The sequence below is a fragment of the Sciurus vulgaris genome (assembly GCF_902686455.1).
Source record: "Sciurus vulgaris genome assembly, chromosome: 17".
In the NCBI taxonomy this organism is placed as follows: domain Eukaryota; kingdom Metazoa; phylum Chordata; class Mammalia; order Rodentia; family Sciuridae; genus Sciurus; species Sciurus vulgaris.
In genome coordinates, this window is record NC_136478.1 from 56,243,158 (window position 1) to 56,268,380 (window position 25,223).

Consider the following 25,223-nt stretch of genomic DNA (forward strand, 5'->3'; position numbering starts at 1 on the left):
TCACTTTTGCTGAGGCTGGCTTTGAACCCATGATCCTCCTGCCTCAGCCTCCTGAGCTGCTGGGGATTACAGGTATTTGCCACCTGTCCCAGCTGTGCAAAAACCATTTTATTTGATGCCATCCCACTGATTAATTCTTGGTTTTATTTCTCACATTTTGAGGATCTAATTAAGGAAATTAGTTCCTGCACCAGAGTGTTGAGCCTATGTTTTCTTCCAGCATTTGCAAAGTTTCTCATCTAATTCCTAAGTCTGTGATACATTTTGATTTGATTTTTGTGCAGGGTAAGAGACAGGCATCTAGTTTCATTCTACATATGGATATCCAGTTTTCTCAGCACCATTTGTTGACTGTTTGTTGAGAATGGTTGTTCTCAGCACCATTTGTTGACTATCTTTTCTCCAATATATATTTTGGCACCTTTATAAAGTATTAGATGTTTGTATGTATATGGGTTTGTCTCTGTGTCTGCTATTCATTGGTCTTTGTGTCCATTTTGCTGCCAATCCCATGCTGGTTTTGTGACTGTAGCTCTAAAGTATAAGCTGAGATCAGGTATTGTGATATCTCCTGCATCGTTCTTCTTGTTCAGTATTGCTTTGGCTATTCTGGATCTTGTGTTCTTCCAAATGAATTTTAGGACAGATTTTTCTAGTTATGTGAAGAATGTCATTGGTATCTTGATGAGGATTGCATTGAATTTGTACAAGACTGTTGGAAGTATGGCCTTTTGAAAATATTAATTCTGCCTTTGAAAATATTAATTAACGTGGGAGATTTTTCCATCTTCCAAGGTCTTCTTCAATTTCTTTCTTCAGTGTCCGATAATTTTCACTGTAAAAGTCCTCCACCTTCCTGGTTAGATAAATTCCCAAGCATTTTATTTTATTTTGTGGAGGTTATTGTGAATAGGATAGTTTCCCTTATTTCTTTCTCAGGTGAATCACTGTTGAAGTATCAGAAAGCTATTGACTTATGAATGTTGATCTAGTATCCCATAGCTTCACTGAATTTGTCAGCTTTCAATAATTTCAAAATGAACCCATTATTATGTGTGATTATCATGCACTAATGCCAACATTAAAAGGGGACTTTCCAGAGTTACAACTCCTAATGCTGGAGCATAGTTCTGAATTGATTCAGTGCAATTTTCTCACACAGAGCCCCACCCTTTCCAACACCATTGCTTCTGTTGTATTACAAAATGGCAGGATTCTCCCTTCACAGAATCCTTTATAAGCCACAGCTCAAGACCTCAGATTCCTTCTGCTGCTGCTCTGCCACCACTGCTCTTCAGCCTCATCAGAACCATGCATCCCAGAATCTTCAGTAAGGAGACTCCAGCCCCAAATCCAGCCTAAGTGTTATTGCCTCCCTGCATACCGCCAAGCCTCAAACTTACTTCTTTTTTTTCCCCTCTTCAATTCCTATCTTCCCACGTGGTGATCACCCCCTGTTATCTCTAACTGTGCTGAAATCTCTCTTTCCACTTGCAAATTTCAGAAGCTTCGCTTTTCCCATATCCCTCACTTCACTTCCTCACCTATTAACCCAGACCTGGGTACTTCCATCCAGTCTCAAAATCCACTCAGCTATTACCAACAACCCAGGAAGCTCAGGAACATCATCTTGTTGCCCCTGATCACAGCCAAATGTTTACCCCCCCAGCATCACTTTCGTTTCTTTCTAGTCTCAGTTGCTGTCTTCATGTCTGAACTCGCACACTCAACATGTTCAGCAGACACAGGTGAGAACAGGTGGAGTGAGAGGGGAGGAGATGGATCTGTGGATGGGGGCTTGAAGCTCGCCCAGCTCTGACTCTTCCAGATACTAGTCCGTGGCAGTGCCAGGTCATGCCCTGGTGTGGGGACCAGACCTACAACCCCTTGGAGCAGTGCTGTGACGATGACACCATCCTGCCCCTGAACTGGACCTATCTGTGTGGCCCCAACTGCATCTACTGGCCCTGCTTTGAGCTCTGCTGTCTGGAGTCTTTTAGTCCCCAGAAGAAATTTGTTATGAGGCTGAAAGTTCTGGGTGTGAAGTCCCAGTGCCACTCAGCCCCCATCTCCAGGGACTGTGGCAGGTAAGAGCCCTGCCCCTGGCTTTAGGGGCACAGGGGAGATGGAAGTAGGAGGGCAGACCGGATGTCTCCAACTCTCCTTCTGAGCAACCCTTGTACTGTGGTCTAATTTTTACCTCTTGCACAAATCTTTTTTTTTTTTTTTAATCTTCTGGTCTGTGATTTATAATTTCTTGGTTTTCTTCTTTGCAGTAGAGAGATTTTTCCCAGAGAAGGTATAGAAGAAAATAACTTTCTCTAAGGCAGCTTTTTCAAGAAACTAAGGTAGGGTTCAGAATGTGTACAATAGCTAGAGAAGCCTGAGATAAATTTGGAGGGCCCTAATCTGAGTTGATTTTCCAACATGTTTTTCATGCAAACTGTTCTCTGTTGACTCAATGGCTTTATCATAATCTTGCTGGGGTTGATACTGCCTAACATACACACGCTGTGAAAATGGCTAATAGAGAAACAACTTGAGATGATGACCAGTTAGTTTTATTTAATGCCTCAAAATTTTCATGAGCAATTTAGAACGAGTTATTAGAATGCCAAGAATGAATAATTAGATGAATGTAATGGAATAAACATTTTAAAATTAATTTTTCATAGCTTCAAAAATATTTTAGTAATTAAAATCTTAAAATTATATTTAAGTACTATTTGTTAGTTATCAAGATCATTTCTTGGTTAAAATATTAAAACATCAATTATTCAGCATAAGATTAAGGTTTATATACTTTGGTATTTTGTTTTCATATGGTATTTACAAAAGAAAAAGAGAGGCTACAAATATTTGCATTTGTTTCCACACTTAAAAATTGCATTAGTAAGTGGTTTTTCTAGATTATTATACATCCTTGACACTGAAGTTGGTCTGTCAGGGGTAACACAGGTGGAAGAGATTCTGTATGTACAGGCATTGATGCTGAACCCTCAGGAACTGAGTTGAAGGTTCCAAAACTCACTGCCTTTGTTGTGCAATGATAGCAGGACACCAGAAGAAACATTTAAAAAGCTTTGAATCTTTTAAGCCCAGTGTTGGCACTCCCAGCACTGTTTCTCAGCCTGGCCCCAGGCAGCCACTGGTCATCTCACTGTGGTCAAGGACACTATCCCTAACCTGGAAAAGACATCCCAGAAAAACTCCAGGGCGGTAGAAAAATGACCAGAGAACCTGGCCTCTGCCCTGCCTTCTAGCCCCTTTTGCCCCTGTTGGGGGTGGAGGCTGCTGGCCACAAAGGATGTGGTAGTAAGTTCTAACACTGTCAGTTTATGATTAGGGAAAGGAATGACAGGACTCCTCATCTGGCCAGGTGATAGCCATCATTGGTGAAAAGCAGTTCTTCCTATAACAGTATCCCATCAAACTAAATGCATGGGGAGACTGGCAGAAAAAATAACTACATCCAGAAAATTAAAGATAGAAACTAAGGCAAACCATGTTTTGTAGGCAGTCTCTGTAAAAGGGATCTTCAAAGAAACCTAAAGAAAAGGATGGAAAGGGCCTCCTCCATTGCATGTCAATATGACTTGTATAGTAAAAAGGCCCAAAAGGAGCCCCTGGGTACAACTGGCAGTGGGAAACTCACTTAAAGTTGATGGCATTGAGGCAATGATAAGGGAGAGAGGTCAGGTTCAACTATCCTGTGTTCCAACCTTTTGAATGCAATCTGGCAAAAAATGTTAAGACACAGTTTTGTATATGCTGGATCATCCTTGGATGAAATGTGTTGTGTAAATTAAATGCACAGCTAATGTTCGTATGGATCCTTTTATAATATGAATTTAAGGTGACCTGGGGTTGTGACTTAGTGGTAGAGTACTTGATTAGCATGTGCAAGGCACTGGGTTTGATTCTCAGCACCACAAATAAACAAATAAATGTCCACTAACAACTAAAAAATATTTTTAAAAAATAATATGAATTTAAGAAAGTATCTAAAACTAGAAAAGATAAGAGAACTATATATGTATCAAAATATATTTTAGTACAAAAAATTAGAAAGTAAAAGAAATATTTCTGGATGGGAAAGTATTTTACCTGGCAAAGTAGTATTCTTTCAAAACTCAAGGAGTAAGCAAGTTGTGGATGTCTAGGTAAGTCACAGAAGGTTTGTGGAAGGTAAATCTCAAAAGTTGTAGTTAAGTTAGTTATAATTAGCACAAAGTTATTTGAACTTTAGTGTACTGATATGAAGCAAAGTCTGAAATATTGATCTGCTCTTATCAAGATAATTTTCTTGTATGGGTTAGTTTTTGTTCTTTAGGGAAACTAAGCCTTAAAGTAATTAGGGTTTACCTGTTTTAAAGTCTTTTAAATGATTACTTTGTAACTGGTTAGATAAACAACTATTATTTTAGATTATAACAATACAGGTTATAACTAATATATAATTAGGTTATAACTAAATATATACATATATATACATCTGAGAACTATGTCTTTCTGAACCTTGTCAAATTTTTATGTAAATGTTTATAAAATGAAAGTTTGCCTAGGTTTACTGGCTAGGTAACCAATAAGTGCTCTCTTTTATACATTGTATCTGACAGAGAAGGGTCACGCTGTCATTTGAAGACCTGTATTATATCTGTTTGCTTGAGATTTAAGGCTATCCTTTCAGTATTTGCTACTACTACTATCCCATGCAGACCTGTGATTATTGTTACTGTATGCTATGGATTCTAAATTTTACTTTGAAAGTTAAACATATATAAATGTAAAGCTTAGGAGAGCACTTTACCAAGTTGGTGTCCTCTAAACTAAAATTGTCTGTAGCTATATTCCCCTTCAAATTTATATAGAAATAGCAAAATTGGTTGGTATTTATTTATGTCATTTAATTTTTTAAAGTTATGTCTAAAATTTTATGTAACTCTTTACACTGGGATGGGAATATAAATATTTTTGGAAGGTTTTAAGCAGAGCATCATTAGTTCAACAATTGAGAGAATGTGGAACATGAAAGCATCCTGCCATCTTTTCCACAAAAGGGAAGTTAAAAACTGCCTTAGCCTTTCTCTTTTATTAAGTTTAAGATGTAATATTGTATTGTGTTATTTGTCAAGAGCCCTCCTCACCTGAGATAAGACTCTGCCTCTTATCTCACTGCATGTTAGAAAGGCTCCAAAATAGACTAGACTTCAGCCCATTTAATGTTGTGTTCAAAGGATCAATATTTGTTGTAAAAATTGCTGTGGTCTCAAAATAAACAGGGGATATAACATATAACTAAGTAAAGGTTTAAGATTATAAAAATCATTTTTGTTCATAGGTTCATAGCTATTACATAAATTGAATGTTTTGCTCAGTTAATTTCATGTTGGATTTTCCTTATAAACTTCATAACTGTTGCCTATTAGTGTTTTGCAGAGGTACTGTTTCTAATAAAATAAGTTGAATTAATTTGAGATAATAAGCCATCACATATAGGAGAGATTGTTATGGGGGGCAACTTAAGAACAGACCGATCACCACTGAGAAGTCCAAATGTGAGAGTCTTTATGAAGCTGGCCGGCTGACTGTCTCACACAATGCCCAAAACAATGGCTATTGAGAAAACAGCCCCAACCACAGGGTTGTAGGGGTTCTTATACCAAAAATTACATTAATCATAAGTGTCTGTTGCTGTGATTCAAAATTACAAACTAACATCATGAGATCATTGACAGAGGGGGAAGTGGGTCAAAACAACCCTTTCCTAGGTACAAACTGAAGAATGGTTACTAACATCCATATAATCACTGTTCACATGGTACATTGTTTAGGAGCAATAGGAATCAAAAGAGAGCAATTTTTCTTTACATAGGAATTATCATTCTGTATTGTTAAACATGTCACACTAAGTAACTGAGGATGGGCACAGAGGCGGGGTGTTCCCATGGGAGAAGCTTATTTCCTACATAACAGGGAGTCTCAGAGCAAACTGGAGTCTGTTTAGTCATTTCTCTTAGAGTCTGGCCTATACCATTCTCATGGAATCAGATCTGTCAACCCATCACAGAGATATTATATAATGCTGACTTCCAATATTAATACTAACCCTAATTAAATGACAGGGGTAACTGTAAAGTTACAGATATTGATGTTATAACCTGTTACTTCTATGTTAAGATTGGTGAAACTGGCTTGCTGGATGTTTAAAACCAAAAACTTAGAGACCAAAGTCAAGGAAGTAAAAGGACTAAGGAAAAGGCAGCCAACATTTTGGCCCTTACCCTTTAAGGTCAGCCAGGAACCAAAAAATGATGGGACCTCTTTCTGGGTCCTGCAACTCCAGTGAGTCACCTGGAGATGAAGAGGACCCTAGAACAGGAAGTCAACCAGTGCACATTCTGCAAAGAGGAGGATCATTGGAGATGGAAATATCTCTGACACTTCCATGAGAAGTCACATATGATCAGCAGGACCCTGACCCATCCTGACAGATGTCACCACTGAGTAGAGGAAAGCAAAAGGAGCCAAGAGGCTTCACACACATCAGAGTGATCTCCAAGGAATCTCAGCTGACTCTTCAGAGTATATAGAAACAACCTTGGCTTATACCAACTTGGTCTTAAACACCTGGCAGGAGAGTATAGCCTAAACACAATCCTACATGGACATTTAAAAAGAAAAATAATGGTTTTTTAATGTAACTTAAGATGTACACTTGTGTCAGCCATACCAAAAATAAGTCAAACTGGAGGCTATAAAGGAAGGGTTCTTGTGTGGGAGAAGCCTAATAATAATACAAAGGACTCAAGAGTCACAAGTTTGTCCTAAGTTAACCTGACCCTGACCTCATAGACCTATAAATCTTCCTAACCTCCTACATTGATGAACTCAAATCTGTTTTCCACTGATATGATTATGAATTACTATTTTCATGGTTTTCAGAGACTGGCTGAAATACTAATCGCTTTTGTGCTAATTGTTTACAAAAAATAACACTTTGCTGTCTTGTTTATTGTTGTCTTAACATGATCCCTGCCCTACGTATGCCTTGTCCAGTCACCTGCCATCTGCCACTGGGGAGCTCTGAACTGCTCTGATGCTAAATGCCCATAACTGTCCACACCCCACCTGACAGACAACAAAGACTTTGGGATACTTCTCCCAACTTTCCTCTTTCAGCAGGAAGAAGCTTGGAGATGTCATCACCCATTTTTCCATAGATTTGGAATGTAGAAATGGACAGATAGGAAATGTAACAGTGGCCACTTTATGCTTTGAATACAGCCCTTGCTGCTCTGCCACTGCAACTTATTTTTAAAATGGACATGTTTCTTTCTCTTCCTTTCTCCCTGCTCCCCCTAATCTCTCCACTCCCTAATCTCAGGGATAACAGGATTACCTCTCTTCCACATCCTAGGCAGAGTTATCTATCCTGAGCACACACAGATCTTGGGGATGGTACCAGAAGACCTCAGAAATTACTATCTCCCAAATTAACAAATAAATCACAACAGAGAACATGTGGAATGCAGCCTTTGAATCACCTCTTTAAAAGCCCCTGTTCCTGCTGATGGGCATAATCATAGCCTCTGGGACAGGAGTCCCCTGTGCTAGCAAAGCAATAAAATTCCTTCTTCCTTTTTCTCAAAAAAAAAAAAAGAAAGAAAGAAAAAAAGAAAGAAAGAAAGAAAGAAAGAAAGAAAGAAAGAAAGAAAGAAAAAAAGAAAGAAAGAAAGAAAGAAAGAAAAAGTCCTCTGAGACAAGACCCAAGCATTCTAGGTGTAGAGGGAGTGGGGTGGAGTGGTCCATGTTTGAGTCTTCCATCAGGAAAGTCACCAGTCCTCCTTCCAGACATTGAAGCCCTTAGTTTCTCACCTCTAAGATGCACACCAAATCCTTGTTCAAAAAACAAACGAGGGGCTGGGCATGATGGTGCATACCTGTAAACCCAGTGGCTCAGGAATCTGAGGTGGGAGGATTGCAAGTTCAAAATGAGCCTCAGCAAAAGTGAGGTGCTAAGTGTTTTGGAGTGCAACTTAGGAACAGACCAATCACCACTGAGAAGTCCAAATTTGAGAGTCTTTATTAAGCTGGCCAGCTGACTGTCTCACACAATGCCCCAACAATGGCTATTGGGAGAACAGCCCTGACCACAGGGTTGTAGGGTTTCTTATACCAAAAATCACATTAATCATGTCTGTTGCTATGATTCAAAATTACACATTAACATCATGAGATCATCGACAGAGGGTGAAGTGGGTCAAAATGACCCTTACCCTAGGTACAAACTAAAGAATGGTTGCTAACATCCACACAATCACTGTTCACATGGTACATTGTTTAGGAGCAATAGGGATCAAAAGAGAGCAATTCTTTACTACATAGGAGTTGCCATTGTATATTATTAAACATGTCACACCAAATAACTGATAATGGGTACAGAGGCGCGGTGTTCCCATGGGAGAAGCTTATTTCCTACATAACATGGAGTCTCAGAGCAAAATGGAGTCTGTTTAGTCATTTCCCTTAGAGTCTGGCCTATAACATTCTCATGGAGTCAGATCAGTCAGCCCATCACACTAAGCAATTCCTATCTCTAAATAAATAAAATACAAAATAGGGCTGGGGATGCGGCTCAGTGGTCCAGTGTCCCTGAGTTCAAGCCCCCATTCCCCCACTCAAAAAAAAAAAAAAAAAGAACCAGCAAGGGAGGGGGACAAATATAGAAATAGTAGAGCCAGGCACATGATGCACACCTGTAATCCCAGCTGCTCTGGAGGCTGAGGCAGGAAGATTGCAAGTTCAAAACCAGCCTCAGCAACTTAGCAAGGTCCTGTCTCAAAATAAAAAATAATAACAGCTGAGGATGTGGCTCAGTGGTTAAGCACCCCCAGGTTCACTCTCTGACAAACGAACAAAAAACAGTGCAGATCAGGTGAACTTATTCCCACAACTTGAAGGCAAAAAATCATCCTTTTCAAGTAAGTGCAACAGGCTGTCAGTGGTTCCACTTTGTCTCTCTCTTTTCTCTCCCACTCCCTTCCCATTTTCAGGCTAAGGCCTTTACCCACATTCCTGTGATAATGCTTGTTTATCTGAGCTGGCTCCAGGAGCCAGCTGCTGAGCATAAGTATCTGACTCAAAATGGAATCCTCTTAACCCAAGATAAGAGGATGCCAGCACAGAGTTAACCATCACCAGTCAGTGCCTGTTGTCTGATTCAGGCTCTTGGGAAAAGCTGATCTCTGCACATAGTTTAAACCGAACTTCATCTAAAATATACTACACCTGATCAGGTGTGGAGGTGCAAACCTATCATCCCAGCTACTGGGGAGGCTGAGGCAGGAGGATTGCAAGTTTGAGGCCAGTCTCAGCAAATTGTGAGACTCAGAAACATAGAGACACTCTGTCTCAAATACAAATTTAAAAAGGACTGAAGATGTAACTGGGTAGTAAAGTACCCATGGATTCAATCCCTGGGTACTAAGTACATAAAGGAACAACAAGCACCTTATACCTTCACAGAGACTGGAGTAAAGACAACTTGAGACATTGATCTGTCCCCTCTCTGGGTTGCTAGCACCCTTATTAAAATCTTGCTTTCTTTTCCCCCAGTGTTTGTCTCTCAGACATTAACTTTCCATATGATGGGCTTCCAAACCTGGGTTTAGTAACATAAGCCACAATTAAGCATCATATTTGCCTTCGTATTGCTTTATTTTGAATTCCATCATGATGGGAGATGATACTCAGAGCATGTGGTCTCTAAAGATGTGAATGTACCTGCCTGCCCCTGAATTTCAGAGACAATCTGGCTCATCCCTCTCACTAAGCTGCTGCAGGAAACAGTTCTGAACTCCCTGGCAGGTCTTTCTTTTCCTTTCTTGGGGTATGTTCTGGAGATAATTTTGAGTGATCATTTGTGACTTATTCTTTGGGGATCTTGGTCATTGAGAAGGTGCAATGTCCCTGGAAGGGTCTTTGGCTGGGACCTAGGAGGATGAAGACACAAAGGGATGCTCCTAAAAGATAAGATGAGAGTCCAGGGAAAGGAGTTTCCTGGGTGTGTGTGTTGTGGGGTACAACATAAGAACAGACATATCACTGAGAAGTCCAAATTTGAGAGTCTTTATTAGTCAACCAGCTGACTGTCTCACACAATGCCCAAAGTGGCTATTGGGAGAACAGCCCTGACCACAAGGTTGCAGGGGTTTTTATACCAGCTTGTCTGTACATTAATCACAAGTGACTATTGCTATGATTCAAAACTACAAATTAACATCATGAGATCTAAAATCATAAGCACAAATGGAAGTGGGTCAAAAGGACCTTTGTTGGGTACAAGTTAAAAAATGGTTACTAACATCTAGACAATCATTCTCTGACAGGGTATGTAGTCCAAGAAAAATAGGAACCAAAAAGAAAACAATTTTACATTATATAAGAATTGCCATTTTGTGTTGCCAAACATGTTATGCTAAGCAACTGTTGATGGATACAGAGGCAGGGTGTTCCCATGGGAGAAGCATTTCCCATATGACATGGAGTTTCAGGGTAAAAGGGACTCTGTTTGGCCCATATAACCTGGCCCATAACAGTGCAGAGGGCAGTGCTGGGACTGAGGTGCTACAGGGGTGATGAATGAGCAAGTGAGAATGGAGATGGTGGCTCTGGACAGGAGTGGGGACATGCTGGGACTGGGGCTGGATCCAAGGCTGGAGCTGGATAAAGTTTCTGTTTCCCAATCTTTTCAAACAGACTTAAGTAGAGTGGGTGTTGGAGGGTTCAAAACAGGGACTCAGTGCTGCTCGAAGCCTACATGTGCCTCTGGGAGGGTTGTTTCCACATTTTTATTGGTGCATTGTAGTTGTACAATGGTTTAGATCGATTGTTACATATTCATACAAGCACACAATGTAACAATAGGACACCTCAGCTGGTTTCATAGTTTAGCTATTTTGAATTGTGTTGCTGTAAACATGAGTGTGCAAGTATCACTATAGTAAGATGACTTCAGTCTTCAGGGGAAATATCAAGGAGTGGCAGATCAGGGTCACATGTGGTTCCATGCCTAGTCTTTGGAGGAACTTCCATACTGCTTCCCATAGCATTAGTACTAATTTCCTGTCCCACCAACAATGTAAAATTGTTCCTTTTCTTCCATGTCCTCTCCAGCACTTATTACCATTCGTATTCCTGATGACTGCCACTCTGGCTGGTGTGAGATGGGATCTCAGTGTAGTTTTGCTCTGCATTTCCCTAATTGCTAATAATGTTGAACATTTTTTCATGTATTTGTTGGCCATTTGCTTTTCTTCTTTTGAGAAGTTTCTGTTTACTTCATTTGCCCATTTATTCATTGGGTTATTTGATTTTTTGGTGTAAATTTTCTTGAGTTCTTTACATGTTCCTAATTTTTTTTCTGTGCAGAAGTTTTTAATTTGAAGGCATTGCATTTATTACCTCTTGGCATTATTTCCTGAGTGTTAGGGGTCCAATCGAGAAAGTCATTGACTGTGCCTAAAAGGTGGAGTGTTGACCCTACATTTTCTTCTTGGAGTTGTGTGGTTTCTGGTCTAATTCCAAGGTCTTTGATTTTAAGTTGATTTTTGTGAGAGATCAGGGTCTAGTTTCATTCTTCTAGGTGTGGATAACCAGTTGTGCTGGGAGGATCTTGAGTGGTCACAATCAGATCAGAGAATCCCCAACTCCCAGATGATTCCAAAGAGGACTGGATTGGACATGAGGAAATCTCACTCTTGCCCTGACTTGGATGAGAGGAGCTGGGATGGGTTAAGAGGTGACTGGGTGCAAATTAGTCATGCTTTTGAATGATCCTTGTTCTCAACTCATTTTCAAAGTGGTTCTTGAACAAGAATTGGAGTGTCCTTGGCCCTGAATCTAAGAAAGAGGAGGGCCTTTAGGTCTTCCTTTCTTGTCTTAAAAAATAAATGAAATGCTTTCAGAATAAAATAGGTATGGTTTCGGAGCGCCCCCTAGGTGATCACAGCCCCTGCCTTTCCGTCATCAGAGTGGCTCTGCTTGGCAGGCCAAGTGCTGGGTGCATCTCATCTTTACTCACATCTGATGGTCCTACTATCATCAGTTCTCCACCCCAGGGCTGCAAACACCCCAAGCACACTCTTCTGCAATCCCAAAGCAAGAACTTGGATTACTCAGTGGAGAGGTTTGGGTGTTTTATTACTTATTTCTTCGCATTGGTGGCCAGGATACAATGGAGGACCACCTTGCCCCGCCCACCAGCTGGGGGATGTACAGGACAGGTGGCGTGCCCCCTGTGCATGTGGCTTTCTTCAGATTTCTCATGAGTGCATCCCTCCACTTTGCAGCCAGGGTCACTGTTTAGACCCTATCCTAAGAACTGGAGAAAGGGACACAGCCACCCCTCCCGATGTCCCTCCTTCCACATTCTTCAGACCTTCTTCTCTCGCTGAGGTTTTCCGAGACGCTGACTGGTGTTTCCCCCAACCCTCCACCTTCTGTGCATCGAGAGCCACTCCTGTCCCTCACAGGGCCCCGGCACCTGCCTCCATTCCCTGCAGTGGCAGCAGGAAGTACCCATGTCCCTGGGTGAGAGTCTGTGACTGGGGCGCGCAGTTTGGTCGAAGTGTGAGCCATGCAGGGTTTCCACCCACTTCTGTCCTATCTGAGTCTATTTGGTCCCTCTGCGGGTTGGGCTCCCCAGGGAAGCCTGCGTTCTGCGGTCACCGCGAGTTCTGAGCAGTCCCCACGGCCCCTCTGGCTGGCAAGGTGTGCAGCGTCCCTGGCTGTGGCCAAGCCCAGAAGAAGGCTTGTTGTTGTGGACCTGTGGGGAGTATGATGGGTGTTTGCCCGGTACCAATACCACCATCCAGCTCTGGGAGACAGTGTGCAGGGAGCCGAGGGACCTGAGTTAGTAAAGCCACTGCCCTGAGGGCTTCCCCACAGGTGTGCCAGGCCTGATGGAGCAGCTGCCCCTCCCAGGTGGAGAGAATCAGACACTTTGGGGATGCACTCAAGCCATAAGCCCAGGAAGGTGTTTCTCAGGTGATGAAATGACAGGGGAGGGTCACAACACCTGGACCTGTAAGCACCAGGTTCCCAGCATAGTAGGATTCACAGAGAGGCTTTACCCACTCTCCCTCTCTAGGGGTCAGGAGGGCAAATCCCCCGGGGCTTACTTGTATGGTCCGTGGCCACCAGTGCTCCTTGTCTCCAATGCGACATCTTGAGGAGCCTGCAGCAGGAAGTTGTCACTTGTGCCCAGGCTGGTTTAAGGAAATGCTCAGTAGGGGCTGGGGCTGTGGTTCAGTGGTAGAGTGCTTGCCTCACATGGATGAGGCACTGGGTTCCATCCTCAGCACACATAAAAATTAAAAAATAAATATCGTGACCATCTACAACTAAACATATATTCTTTTGAACAAAGGAAAAAGAAAACACTCAGTGAAAAGTTTCTCTATCCGTAGCCTTAACCCTGGGGGCCCCAGGTGAGTTAACATAGAAAGGGCCCCAGGCCACGGCTGTCAAGGCTTCTGAGGGTCCTCACGCTGCAGACAGGAGAGCTCCCCATCCCTGCAGAGTCCCTGTCAGTCCCCAGGCTTGTTTCAGCCTGTTCATCCCTTCAGCTAATCCAGCTCATGATGGGTGTGGCAGGTCAGAAATCCATGGTTTGCCCTGGTCTTGAGCCCACTGTGGTATTTCCTGGCCTATGAGAGGGGTTCCTTGGTCACTCCCAATCACCTGTGGTCACTCTCAATCACACATGGCACTGGGCTGGACCAGTCCCTTACTAGTTGACTTTTCATTTCTTTTGCTGGGGAAGACTCTCATCAAGCCTGGAGCTTGTCCACACAAGTCAGTGCGTATTTGGTCCCTTGTGATAATGGGAGAAGGACTCTGCCATGGCTGAAGAGTGGATCACCTTCCTTGATATGCCCCTCACAGCTTCCAGTGATTGCAGGCAGACTGCAGGTAGGCATGACCATTCTAGCAAGCAGCAGCATCACCAGACATGTTCATGGGCAGTCCCCAGCATTTCACAGCTGCCCACATGGTCTTTTGATCTCACAGCTCTAATCTGTATTGTAGCCAAGTGGCAATTTCTTCTGCTGGGCTTTCTCCAGCTATCTCATTTTTTGCCATTTGTACAATCTTGATCTGTGCTTCTCTGATAATGGGCTATGCAGAAAGACAGCCTGAGTGGCACACAGTTAACTTCCTACAAGCTACAAGTCTTCTGCCCCCTTCTGCACCTATGACCAAGATCCAGTGCAGTCTTATGTCCCTTAATCCACTGCCATGAGCCCCATCCAATGCTGTCCAGAGTGACCAGGATGGTAAGTTCACCAGGTTTCAATGTGTCTAGTGTCCCAAGGGTTTATGCCTGTTTTATGCTTCATCTGGCTTGATTAAATGCCTCAGTACACTGGCCAGTGCAGTCCCATACTGTTCCCCTCCTGTATAAATTATATAGGGGTCACAATACTGAGCCAGACAAGGGATGAAAGCCCTCCAATAACCCAGAACTCCCACGAAATGTATTTGCTTTACTGTGGAAAGTGAAAACTGAACGGTATCTATTACAACCTGAGGCATAACCTTCATCCTATGGAACCATACAGTCCCAAAAATTTCACCCATCAGCTGGGGCCGTGGTTTGTCAGGGTTCACAGCCACCTTCTCTTTTGCAAGTGAGTCAGAATCATGGGTGCAGCCTCAGTGAGAGATCCGACCGTGAGAAGAACGTCAGCAACATAACGAAATTTTTTTCATTTGTAGAGCTCGGGACCACGATGTCCATCATCAGCCTTCCCACATGAAGGCTGCCAGGCCTTGACTCTCAGGGGCTCTACATGTGCTACCGAAGGCATTAGCAAGTTCTCCCACACAAGGGTGTGTTCCAGCTGGGTGTCGAGCTCTTCTAGAGAGGTGGCTGTGTTGGCAATGGCTGCACAAAGTGGAGGGGCCACACGTCAACAGCAGGTTTCTCTCCAGGTCCTGCCCACAACTCTGTGGTTACCAGGCACAGGCAGGTGCCTGAGGCCTAGGAAGACCTCCTGGATTTGACCACATATATTGAGTGACAAGAAGCAGCCAAGCTAGTCATGACCCCACTGTCATCAGCGGTACTTGCATGAAGCCTCTGGCATCAGGCAGGTGAGCAGTCTCTGAAATAACTGAGACAAATCCAGACCATTCCACATCATCGGAGCAGCTCCAATGTCCCTCAGGCAGGGCGGCCACACAGGACCTTGCTTTCATTCTCTGCCTGAACTTGTCCCCCATCCCACTGGTTCTGGGCCTGGTCTCCTGGGGATGTGAACACCCCTCCTGGTGGGAGCAGATCAGAAGGCCCCTCAGGCAGCTGGCTGGGGCTCCCACTAGTGGACCATTAGTGGTCCAGCTTCCTCTGCATCTTCATCCTCCACCTCCACTTCTGAGTCACTGGACCTAGTGGAATTTGGAAGAGTTTTGGGAGAGGCTTTGGCCATTTTATTCCTTTGTTGTTTGGCCTACTCTGTTTATGCCAGCAGTGCTGGGCCCACAGGCTGTGGGAATATACAGGGTAGATGCCTGCCCCCTGTGCAGGTGGCTGTCTTCAGGTGTTGAGTCCATTCCTTTTCCTTACAACCAGGATCACTGCTCAGATCCTCTCCTGAGGCTGGAGGCAAGGGGAGTGGCCAGCTCCTCCACATTCTCCCCATTCCCCCCATGGCCTCTGTCTTTTAGAGACCTTACCTCACTGCAGGCTTCCCCAGGCACTGCCCAGTGTTCAGTCCAACAATTAGGAGCACACAAACAGAAGCCCAAAAAAGGTCATCATTGCTAACAATTTATATTTGGAGGACACCAACTGGTAAAGTGTTCTCCTAAAGCCAGGTGTAGTTCCAGCAACACAGGTGGCTGACATAGGAGGATCAAAAATTAGAGGCTGCCCTCAGCATTTAGTGAGGCTCTAAGCAACTTAGCACGACCCTGTCATGAAATTAAAAAAAAAAAAAAAAGGGGGGGGTGGGCTGGGGATGCGACTCGGTGGTAGAGTGCCCAGGGTTCAATCCCCAGTAAAACACACACACACACACACACACACACACACACACACACAGAGTGTTCGCCTAAGCTTCACATTTTAGAAACTTTGTACACTTGCAGAACATAAATACATTGAACTTTCAAAGAAGCCAGTAACAATTAACATCACACTACACAAATGTCCTTTACATACTAACCTAGCTTTTACTTTAGAAGTAAAATGCAGAATCCCTGATACCATAGGGTAACTATTATCATGTGACTCTGCCTTTAACAGGTCTGTAGAGGTTAACATCAATGACCAAAATTAAAGAGCAACATTAGACGTCTTATAAATTTAGGAAACAGTGCTAATGACCACAAACAGAGGTATGACCTGGCATACGATTGCATCTCACATAAACAATAACAAAATGTTCACTAGGTCAAAGCAACAGAGGCAGACTGGGTTTTCAGCAGCAGGGCTGGCCAGATGGCAGGGCTTTGAGATAGTGTTTCAGATGGTATTGTCAAGGGAGGAGAGGTATTTCCAAGGAAGGGACTGAGGAGTTCCCAGAGAGAAGGGGGAACTGGATTCAGGACTAGCAGGGTGCTAGGCTCACACAATGGAAAAATAGTGTAAGCATGTGTCACCCGGAGGCCCAGACAGGTTGATTCAGGAAAGTAGATTCACATTCAATGGAGAAGGTGGACCAGCTGGAGACTGAGAGGTGTGTTTGGGGGTTCCTAGTCCTTTTAAAGAAACCCTGGGGAGAATGGCTATGAAAGGAAAATAGGAGTGAGGTTATTTGTGCTGCCTAATTTATAAATTAAGCATTATCACAGGGATAGAGTAGAAGAGTATTTGTAGTTCAGTACCATTCAAGTTTTCACATATCCAATGGGAGTCTTGAATTGTATCCCTGAAGTGTAAGGGGTAACAACTATACATGCTTTATTTTTTAAATGTCACTGAGGATTGTCTGGAAAGGAAGATTATGACTAATTTTAAAAATATTTCTATTATGTACATTGCTGTATTTTTTAAAATCATCTCTTTTCAAAGCCTATTGCTACCATGGTACTCTGCTTCCTGGCACCTGAGACATAGTAGATAATAAATAGACATTTATCAATGAACAAAAAAATATGAAAGTATGGAAGCTTTATTCTTACCTTTATTTCCCCTCAGAGACAATTTCTTGATTTGAATTCATGGCATTGGTCCCTCAAGTGCTTGCCTAATTCCCAAAGAGCAGGTTAAGTGACAGAATCACCTTAAACATAATTCCTGCAGCCTTCCTTTTCTGCCAAAAGCTCAATCATTTTTATACAATCATTAAAGAAATATTTATTGGTCAGTTACTGTATGCAAAGGACAGAGCAAAGGGCTGGTATTAACTTCCCCAAAAGATTGTCCTAGTGAAGTCATTCCATCTAAAAGTGTTGGGGCACCTTCCACTACTCCAGGTGCAGGGACTATGGTCCCTGCTCTATACACCTTAAGCTCAGAGTGCCAGGGTCTCAACCCCTTCAGACCCACACTCTCTTCCTCAAACAGGTAGTTGGTATCCTTTCTACTATCTGGAGGAAATTCGGAGGTCACACAGCATATCTACATGGTGAATTTGAAATGTCCCAACTGTAACGTAAAGGAGAAATTCGGGGAAAGCCAAACTGAATGCTGGAGCAGGACTCCTGCCACCATAGTGAAGAGGTCACATGCTTGAACCTCTGAATGGAACCACCCTGAAAAATAATCCTTAAGGGAAAAATAATTATATAGAAGACACTCTCCTGGAGATTTTAGTTGTTAAAAATGCACAAATTCACCCGATTTATTTGTGAAAGTAGGTTCTATGCTCAGATCAATACAGATTGTACCTTGGTCTCCACGACAGTCCTGCAGATCCTGAGTTGTGGCTGACTGTGCATGCAGGGATGGCTAGGACCCCTGCCCCACCTGTCAATCACTAGGCATGCTTTCTGCAGGGCTAAGAAAAGCAGAAATGCCTCCGCCCCTCAAGAATGCTGGGTGTAGCCAGGGAAGTCGGGGGCAGTCACTGAAGTCAGAGGCCGCCCTCTCTCACTGTACGTCTTCAAAATTCAGGGAGTCTGGACACTCAGGAGAATGTGGTGTGCAAGCCCCACCCAGCCCAGGGCCAAGGGTGTTGGCCTCCCAGGAGTCAGACAGCAGGATTCCAGCTGAGGGGGGCTGGGGAGATAGCTCAGTTGGTAGAGTAATTGCCTTGCAAACACAAGGCCCTGGGTTCAATCCCCAGCACTGCAAAAAAAAAAAAAAGGATTCCAGCTGAGGAAGGTGATGGTGACATGAAGAACCTTACAGTAAGTACCAGGACTGTGGACCTGCCACACCTTCCCCCAGGCCTGAGTGCCAGGCTGCTTCTAGCTTTTTCTTTCCTTTTGATACTGGGGATTGAATCCAGGGGCATCCCCAGCCCCCGCCCTTTTTCTTTATCTTTGTACAGGGTCATTTGCTGAGGATGGTCTTGCACTTTGGATCCTTCTGCCTCAGCCTTCCAAGTGTCTGGGACTAGAGGTGTGGGCCACTTGGACCTGGTTTTTACAGCAATATTTTTAAGGCTGTCTGTTTGTCTGGGAAACAAGGTTGTGGTAGCTATTGTGTGAGCGTGCAGAACAGACAGAAACTTTAGAGAACATGATAATACTCAAGAGCCAGCTCGTGGGACCAGGCAATAGTTTCTTGTTATTATTTTTATCCTTTACAAACTTTATTTATTCATATTAATTATAATTGATACATTGCAATCTGTTATAAATTTTAATATAAACATATTACAACTAGGTGCAGCAGTGCATGCCTGTAATCCTAGCAATTAGGAGGCTGAGGCAGGAAGATCACGAGTTTGAGGCCAGCATAAGTAATTTAGTGAGACTCTGTCTCAAAATAAAATTGTGCACAAAGAATCAAAACGCAGTCTGTAAAAAATAAAAAAATTTTAAAATAATTTAAAAAAAAAAGAAAAAGAAAAAGGTTTTGGGATATAGTTCAGTGGTAGAGCATCTCTGAGTTCAATCCCCAGTACCACCAAAAAGAATAAAAATATTTTATTATAATATTAGTATCATTCCCCAAATCTGAGTGACCTATGATCTCATTTTCTAAAAATGAGAGTTTTTTCCCTATGAATATATACATGTGTATCTTCTTACTTAAAAAAAGAAATGCTGGACTTCAGTGCTGCTTGAGCGGCTGCAGGCTTTCAGTGTTCACGTGGACAGAGTGATTTTGTTCAGCTTCAAGGTGAGAGGTCTGCTGTAGGGCAGCAGAACTTGTGCCAAAGAGCTCTTCCTGGACAGGATCAATAAGGTCTGTATTGGGAACAGAGGCCTGTAAAGTATATTTACTCTCTTTATAAAGAATGAGGTTGCTGATTGACCATTCGGTGAAAGAAAAAATAACACAGCACTGAAGTAGAACAGAACTTTGAAGGAGTTATTTCAAGGAAACCTGAAGAGACATTTAGCATTCAACAGACTGCAACGGGAACCTGGACAATTGGGAGAGACAAGAGACACGAGAAATGGAGACAAGACAAAAGCCTGATCAATCAAGTCTCGTTTATTTGGGGAATAAACCCAGTTAATATCAAGTACAAAAGCCAATCAGGGGAGAGCGCACAAAGGCAAAACTTGTCCGCGCCAGAGCTCGAACAAGGAAGTATACTTGGCCAGTGATGCTGCACCATGCAATCTAGCCTGATACACCTGGTATTCTCTGACAGTTACATGTGCAGGAGAGGCACGCCCCACCAGCATCTGGCAGGCGCCATCTTAGCTCAACATGTGGTGAGGCAGGGGCGTGGCCTGCCAGCTCCAGACACTAATACACCGTTTTAAAGTTGGAAGAGACCTTGAAAGTCATCTATTCTTTTTCCATATCATTGATGAAGAAGCAAAGGTAATGTACAGGGAGCAGGAACTCCCTAAAGATCACCTGTTAAACTGCTCATCAGTGACACAGCCAGGACTATAGAGCTGGGTTCTCCCTTCTTCAAGCCCTGGTCTTTTTTCCTGATTAAAGAATTAAGTACAGTCCAAATATTTATAAAAAACCATGACAGTGCTAGAGAGATTAAGAAATGATATCTTATTATAAGTGCAAAATTATTGATATTTTATATATCAGTTAGAGCAGCAAGAACTTTGATTCCTATAAAAAGTTATTAATGTGCATATTTTAGGCTTTATCACTAAGGTTAAGGAAAATTTATAAAATATGACTTTTTCTTCCCTTCACAAACACAAACTTTAAATTTTTTTCCTACTAAGATAGACTTAAGTACATTCAAAGTCAGGATAGTCTTTTGAAAATGTCACAACTTTTAACCAATATGGGGAGTAAAACCCCCAAAACTTGGAGATTCATAATCTTTTATAGGTATGAGTATCTTTAAAACATGAAGTAATTATCCCAACCCAGTTTATACCCTCTGCCTGTCTTTTTCAGGCTTCAGAAATTTATTAAATTATTTGAATGCAATAATTATTTCCCCTCTGAGATTTAAGTACTAGGGAACAAAAAAGTCTCTGAAACTTAACTGCCCAACAACTTGTAAAATGACTCAACTTGTAAGCCATTTGCTGCACAATATCAATTCCCACATTAAAAAATAAGTAGGGGCTTTGGTTGTGGCTCAGGGGTAGAGTGCTTTCCTAGCATTTCTGAGGCCCTGGATCAATCGTCAGCACCAGTTGAGTATTTATAGCACCAGTTGACCAGTTGGTCAGTTGAGTATTTTAACAAACAGTTTTGCAGAGCTTTAAAGTAGAGAGTCCAAATGTGTGGTAGTTTCTGTGTCAGAGTGACAGCTTGACTGTCAACTTGGAGTGTGCTGTTTGTGGTCATCATGGGCAGGGTGAAATTTGAGGATTGAGATTGAGAATTCAAACACTGTGGTAATTCTGGTCAAGTCTCGGAGTGAGTGACTGGGTAATTAGTTCAGGGTGCTGCCTTGTCCATTCTCAGGGGTCCTTTTATGGGTGTTAGGTGAGGAGGTTGCATGTGGTAAGGTTGATAGGAGTCTGGTTCTGGTGTTCCTGATATGATTTGGAATGTCCACATATGTCCAGGTACTAGTTGGTTTATTTTTTTTGTAAGTGAATGCAAATAAATTATTTATCAGTTGTACCTGATGGTATCTTCAGGCAGATGGTGATGATTTAATGGTACAAGCAAGGTGTGGAGCCATCTATCTTGACACTTTTACTCAAAATGGAGTAGCTATGGTAAATTATTTTTCTACAGGATGGAGTAATTCAAGTTGAGGCATAGCCTGAAAACTACTGTTCCATACACCATGAGATGTGTAGAAAAGTCTCAAAGAAGGTTGTGTGCTGATGCTCAAAATCTAAGAATGCATAATCCAGGGCCTTGAATTCATGCCCTAAATTTTTATGGAATCATATTTTATGTTTTTATTGATAATTCACAAAACATAAAACATAAAATTTAACATTTTAAAATAAAAAAAAAAGAAATGCTGTCTTTTCTATGTTGTTTCATTGTGTAGCTTGCTTTTCCCACTCAGAAAATACATCATTTTCCCATGTGTATTTGTGAGTTTTCATTCCGGTGACCAAAATACCTGACATAAACAACTTAAGGGAGGAAAAGTTAATTTTGGCTCTGGTTTCAGAGGCTTCAGCCCAAGGTCGGCTGCTCCAGGGAAGAAACCTCATGGCACAAGGGCATGGAGGAGGAAAGCCGCTCAGCTTGTGGAAACAGGGAAGGAGAGAGAGAGAGAGAGAGAGAATGTTCCCCATTTTGTAAGTGCTCGCAGATTGAGGCACCATAGTTATCAAATGTCACACCAGCTGGAGCACCAGATGGGGCTCTTCTCCAAACACTTCTCCATCCTTGAGTTTCTGCTTCTCCTTTTGGTGGAGGTGCCTCTTGTCCTGAAGCTGCCCTGGGGCTTCTAAGCTGCCTGACAGAACTTGTGGTTTGGATCAGGTCAGGTCCTGTGTGTGGGGCTTGCGTCCAAAGCTCTTGCCCCAAGGCCAGCTCCCTCCCCAAATCACATTTATCTACTCATCTGCAAGACAGGCCTCATGGGGCCCAGAACACCAGGAAGTCACCCTATGGGTCTTTCCAGTGAGCCAGTAAGGTTCCTTCTGACCCAGGAGTGTGCATGTTAATGGGGGGCTTCTCTGTGAGTCTGCTGCACATCCTGGGCTGTTCCCTGTGCCACCTCCACCCTGCTGGGTTGAAGGAACAAGGGCCTCTGTGGCCTGTTTGTGACCAGGTGCTCATACAGTTCCTATATGAAAAGGGGCCAGGTTGCAAGGATCAGGAGAAAGAGATGAAAAAGGGAAAGGACAACTTTGTATAAGGGAGGAGTGGCAGGAGGAAAAAAGGCTCAATTCTAGCAAGAAAATGTTCCAACAAGCGTATTTGAAACAAAAGGTATCCAAATTAAACAGCTTACAGTAAACCAATAACTGTCATTCAAACAAAACAAATTCCCAGTAAGACCATGGCTGCCAGTCATCAGATCCTTCTGCCTTTATGAAGTCAATCATCATAAACACAGACTAACAGCAGGACTAACAGACAGAGGAGCACACGGGGTGGTGCACATCTGTAACCCCAGAGACTCCAGATGTCCAGGCAGGAAGATCTCAAGTTCAAGACCAGCCTTTGACAACTGAGCAAATCCCTGTCTCAAGCCAAAAAAATCAAAAGAGCTGGGATGTAGCTTAGTTGTCAGTCAACACTGGGTTCAGTCCCCCATACCAAAACAAATAACAAAAACCATAAAATTACACAAACCATAAAATACAAATTACAAAACCATAAAATAACAAAATCCATAAAATTACAAAAATCAGTCTGCACTTTCAGATACATAGACCATGCATGCTGTATATCAATAATAAATCATAAAAAAGATCAAAATCAGGGTAGAAAGGATAGTAGACACAGACAGTATTTCCTCCTGTATCTACATGACTGCTAAGTGATGTGATCCTACAATATGTATAATCAGAAAAATGAAAAATTACACTCCATTTATGTATGATCTATCAAAATGTATAGTTCTGCTGCATGTACAACTAAATAGAACAAATAAAAAATAAAGTAACTTTTAAAAATAAAGCATCTTTTTCTTAGTGATAGCTTTATAGCTATAAGTAGACCAGGAAGTCAAAATTCTCCCTAGTGAGCACAGAAATAGAATTAGCACTTTCCATTCTTGGTAAATCACAGCTTAGGTTTTCCCACACCAGCCTGGTTTGTCTGTGTAGCTTCCCTGTTAGCTGGCACCACAAGTTTGTAGAACACAAATTGAGCAGTATAAAAACTGGTGAAATAAAGATCTAATAAATGAAGGCAGAGCCTGCAATTATGGAGTAGACACTTTATTTTGTTCTTCAAATATGCTAACAGGATTCTGTAGAATCACGTGGAAGTTTTTCCCCTGTCTGTCAACACAAATGCTGTCATTTACTCTTCACCATTCACAGTGCAGCTTCCTCACGTGATGTCAGTGCTGCTGAGGTGGAATTGAGGCGTCAGAAAAGGAAAGATATTCTGCCTCTCAAAATAGAAGTGGGCACTGGGCAGAGGGACACCCGTTGTCATCCCAGTGACTCAAGAGGCTGAGGCAGGAGGATGGGAGTTCAAAGCCAGCCTCAGTGACTTAGGCCCTAAGCAACTTAGTAAGACCCTATCTCAAAATAAAAATCAAAAAGGGCTGAGGATGTGACTCAGTGGCAAAGCACCTCTGGGTTTGATCCCCGGTACCAAAACAAAACAAAACAACAAAAAAAGATGTGTCTACCTATTTTTCTCTACTGTCTGTGTGATATCTGTTCTTGTAAGAGCTGCATCTCAATCATGCCGGAATGTAAACTACATGTGAGCCTCCCCCAGGGCACAAAGGATCTCTTAAACTCTGCTACAAGACTTATGACAAGTGATCTAAATTTGCTCCTTAGACATGGGCTGTACATAGATCTTTTTCCATTGAAGTTTGCCTAACTCTGCTCTGTCCCAGAATGCCTGTCTATTGTAAGATCCTTGTTTTATTTTTGTGGTGATGCTGGGGATGGGGCCTCACACATGCTAGTCAAATGTTCTCCCACTGAGCCACACCCCAGCCCTCTACAAGATCTTATGTCCTTGCCATTTTAAAAATCATAATTTCTCAAGTGCACCTAGGTTACTTGAGATCTCAGGATATCCTTTTCATAATGACCTTATTTTTCTTGAAGACCCAGAAGTGGAGGATCCTGGGCCTCCTGGGAATGCTTGGAAGCAGGATCTTCCTTAGAATCTTTTTAAGGAATGAGCCGCATGGCTCACTCAGCTGCGTCCCTGCAGTAGAGTCCCCTGGCCACTGGTCAAATGGGCAGCAGGGGACAGACTAAAAAGTCTGATCCTGGTGGGGCTCAAAGAGTGCCTCAGGAGAATATGGGACAGACCAAGAGTCTGTTCCCTATAGAGGCTTAATTTTCCCCCCAAGAAACCTTTGAAGCGTGCAAATTAAAATATGGTTGAAAGGATGGACATTTTTTTAAGCTGTCTGTTTTATCTCAACTCCCTAAGGTTTCCCTCCCAGTAATGGGAACAAAGCCCTTAAAGCTGTTCCAGGAAACAGCCCCAAACAGAGAGTCAAAGAGTAAATGGAGCCTGATAGCCAGGTAGTGCTCAAACAGTAGGATTACCAGAAACTATTGACCAGAATCTACACCCTGTTGTAAAACATTGTGAAACATGTTGTCAGCAAACCCAGACCCCCTTTGAAATTTCCTGGCGGTTTTGTTCCCCATTTTTCCTTTTTTTTTTTTTTTTTTTTTTTTTTTTTTCCCCTTTTCCCCCTTTCATGTGCGACCCCTCCCGATGTGTGGTTTCTGCCTTTATAAACCTACAAGATTTTCTGGTAGGGACTCGACTCCTCGAGTTGGGTCCCAGCGGGCTGGAAGAAACACCTCTTGCGGTTTGCATCAAGTGACGCCTCCTGCGGTTGATTGGGGTTGCCGTGGATCCATGGGACAGAGTTGGGGTTTCCTTTTTGGTGGACCCCAAAGGTTCCTTCGCTGGACTCCCCCTCCCGACAGCCCTGAAGGGTAACTTAGCAGAGTAGCTTCAGTCTCAAAAGTAATGGGAAATAAGGTCTCATGATTTTCTTTAACACCCAACCCAACCTGTCCTGATG

At 42.7% G+C, this 25,223-nt stretch overlaps 1 protein-coding gene and 1 long non-coding RNA gene across 6 annotated transcripts in view; both read left to right on the forward strand.

The window, feature by feature from the left end:
• LOC306647871 (insulin growth factor-like family member 3) overlaps positions 1–25,223 on the forward strand; it is a 465,794-nt gene that overhangs the window by 373,760 nt on the left and 66,811 nt on the right. For 4 of the 5 annotated variants that reach the window (XM_079117440.1, XM_079117441.1, XM_079117444.1 and 1 more), the window contains exon 2: positions 18,338–18,363. The exons of the other annotated variant lie outside the window; for it this stretch is intronic. The gene's annotated coding sequence lies outside the window, so the exon portion shown is untranslated. The remainder of the gene's footprint in view (positions 1–18,337; positions 18,364–25,223) is intronic. 5 annotated transcript variants of the gene reach the window in all.
• On the forward strand, positions 1,262–3,875 carry LOC306647890. The gene is made up of 3 exons (XR_013760207.1): positions 1,262–1,330; positions 1,692–1,748; positions 1,805–3,875. It is a non-coding gene; the product is annotated as an uncharacterized lncRNA (long non-coding RNA).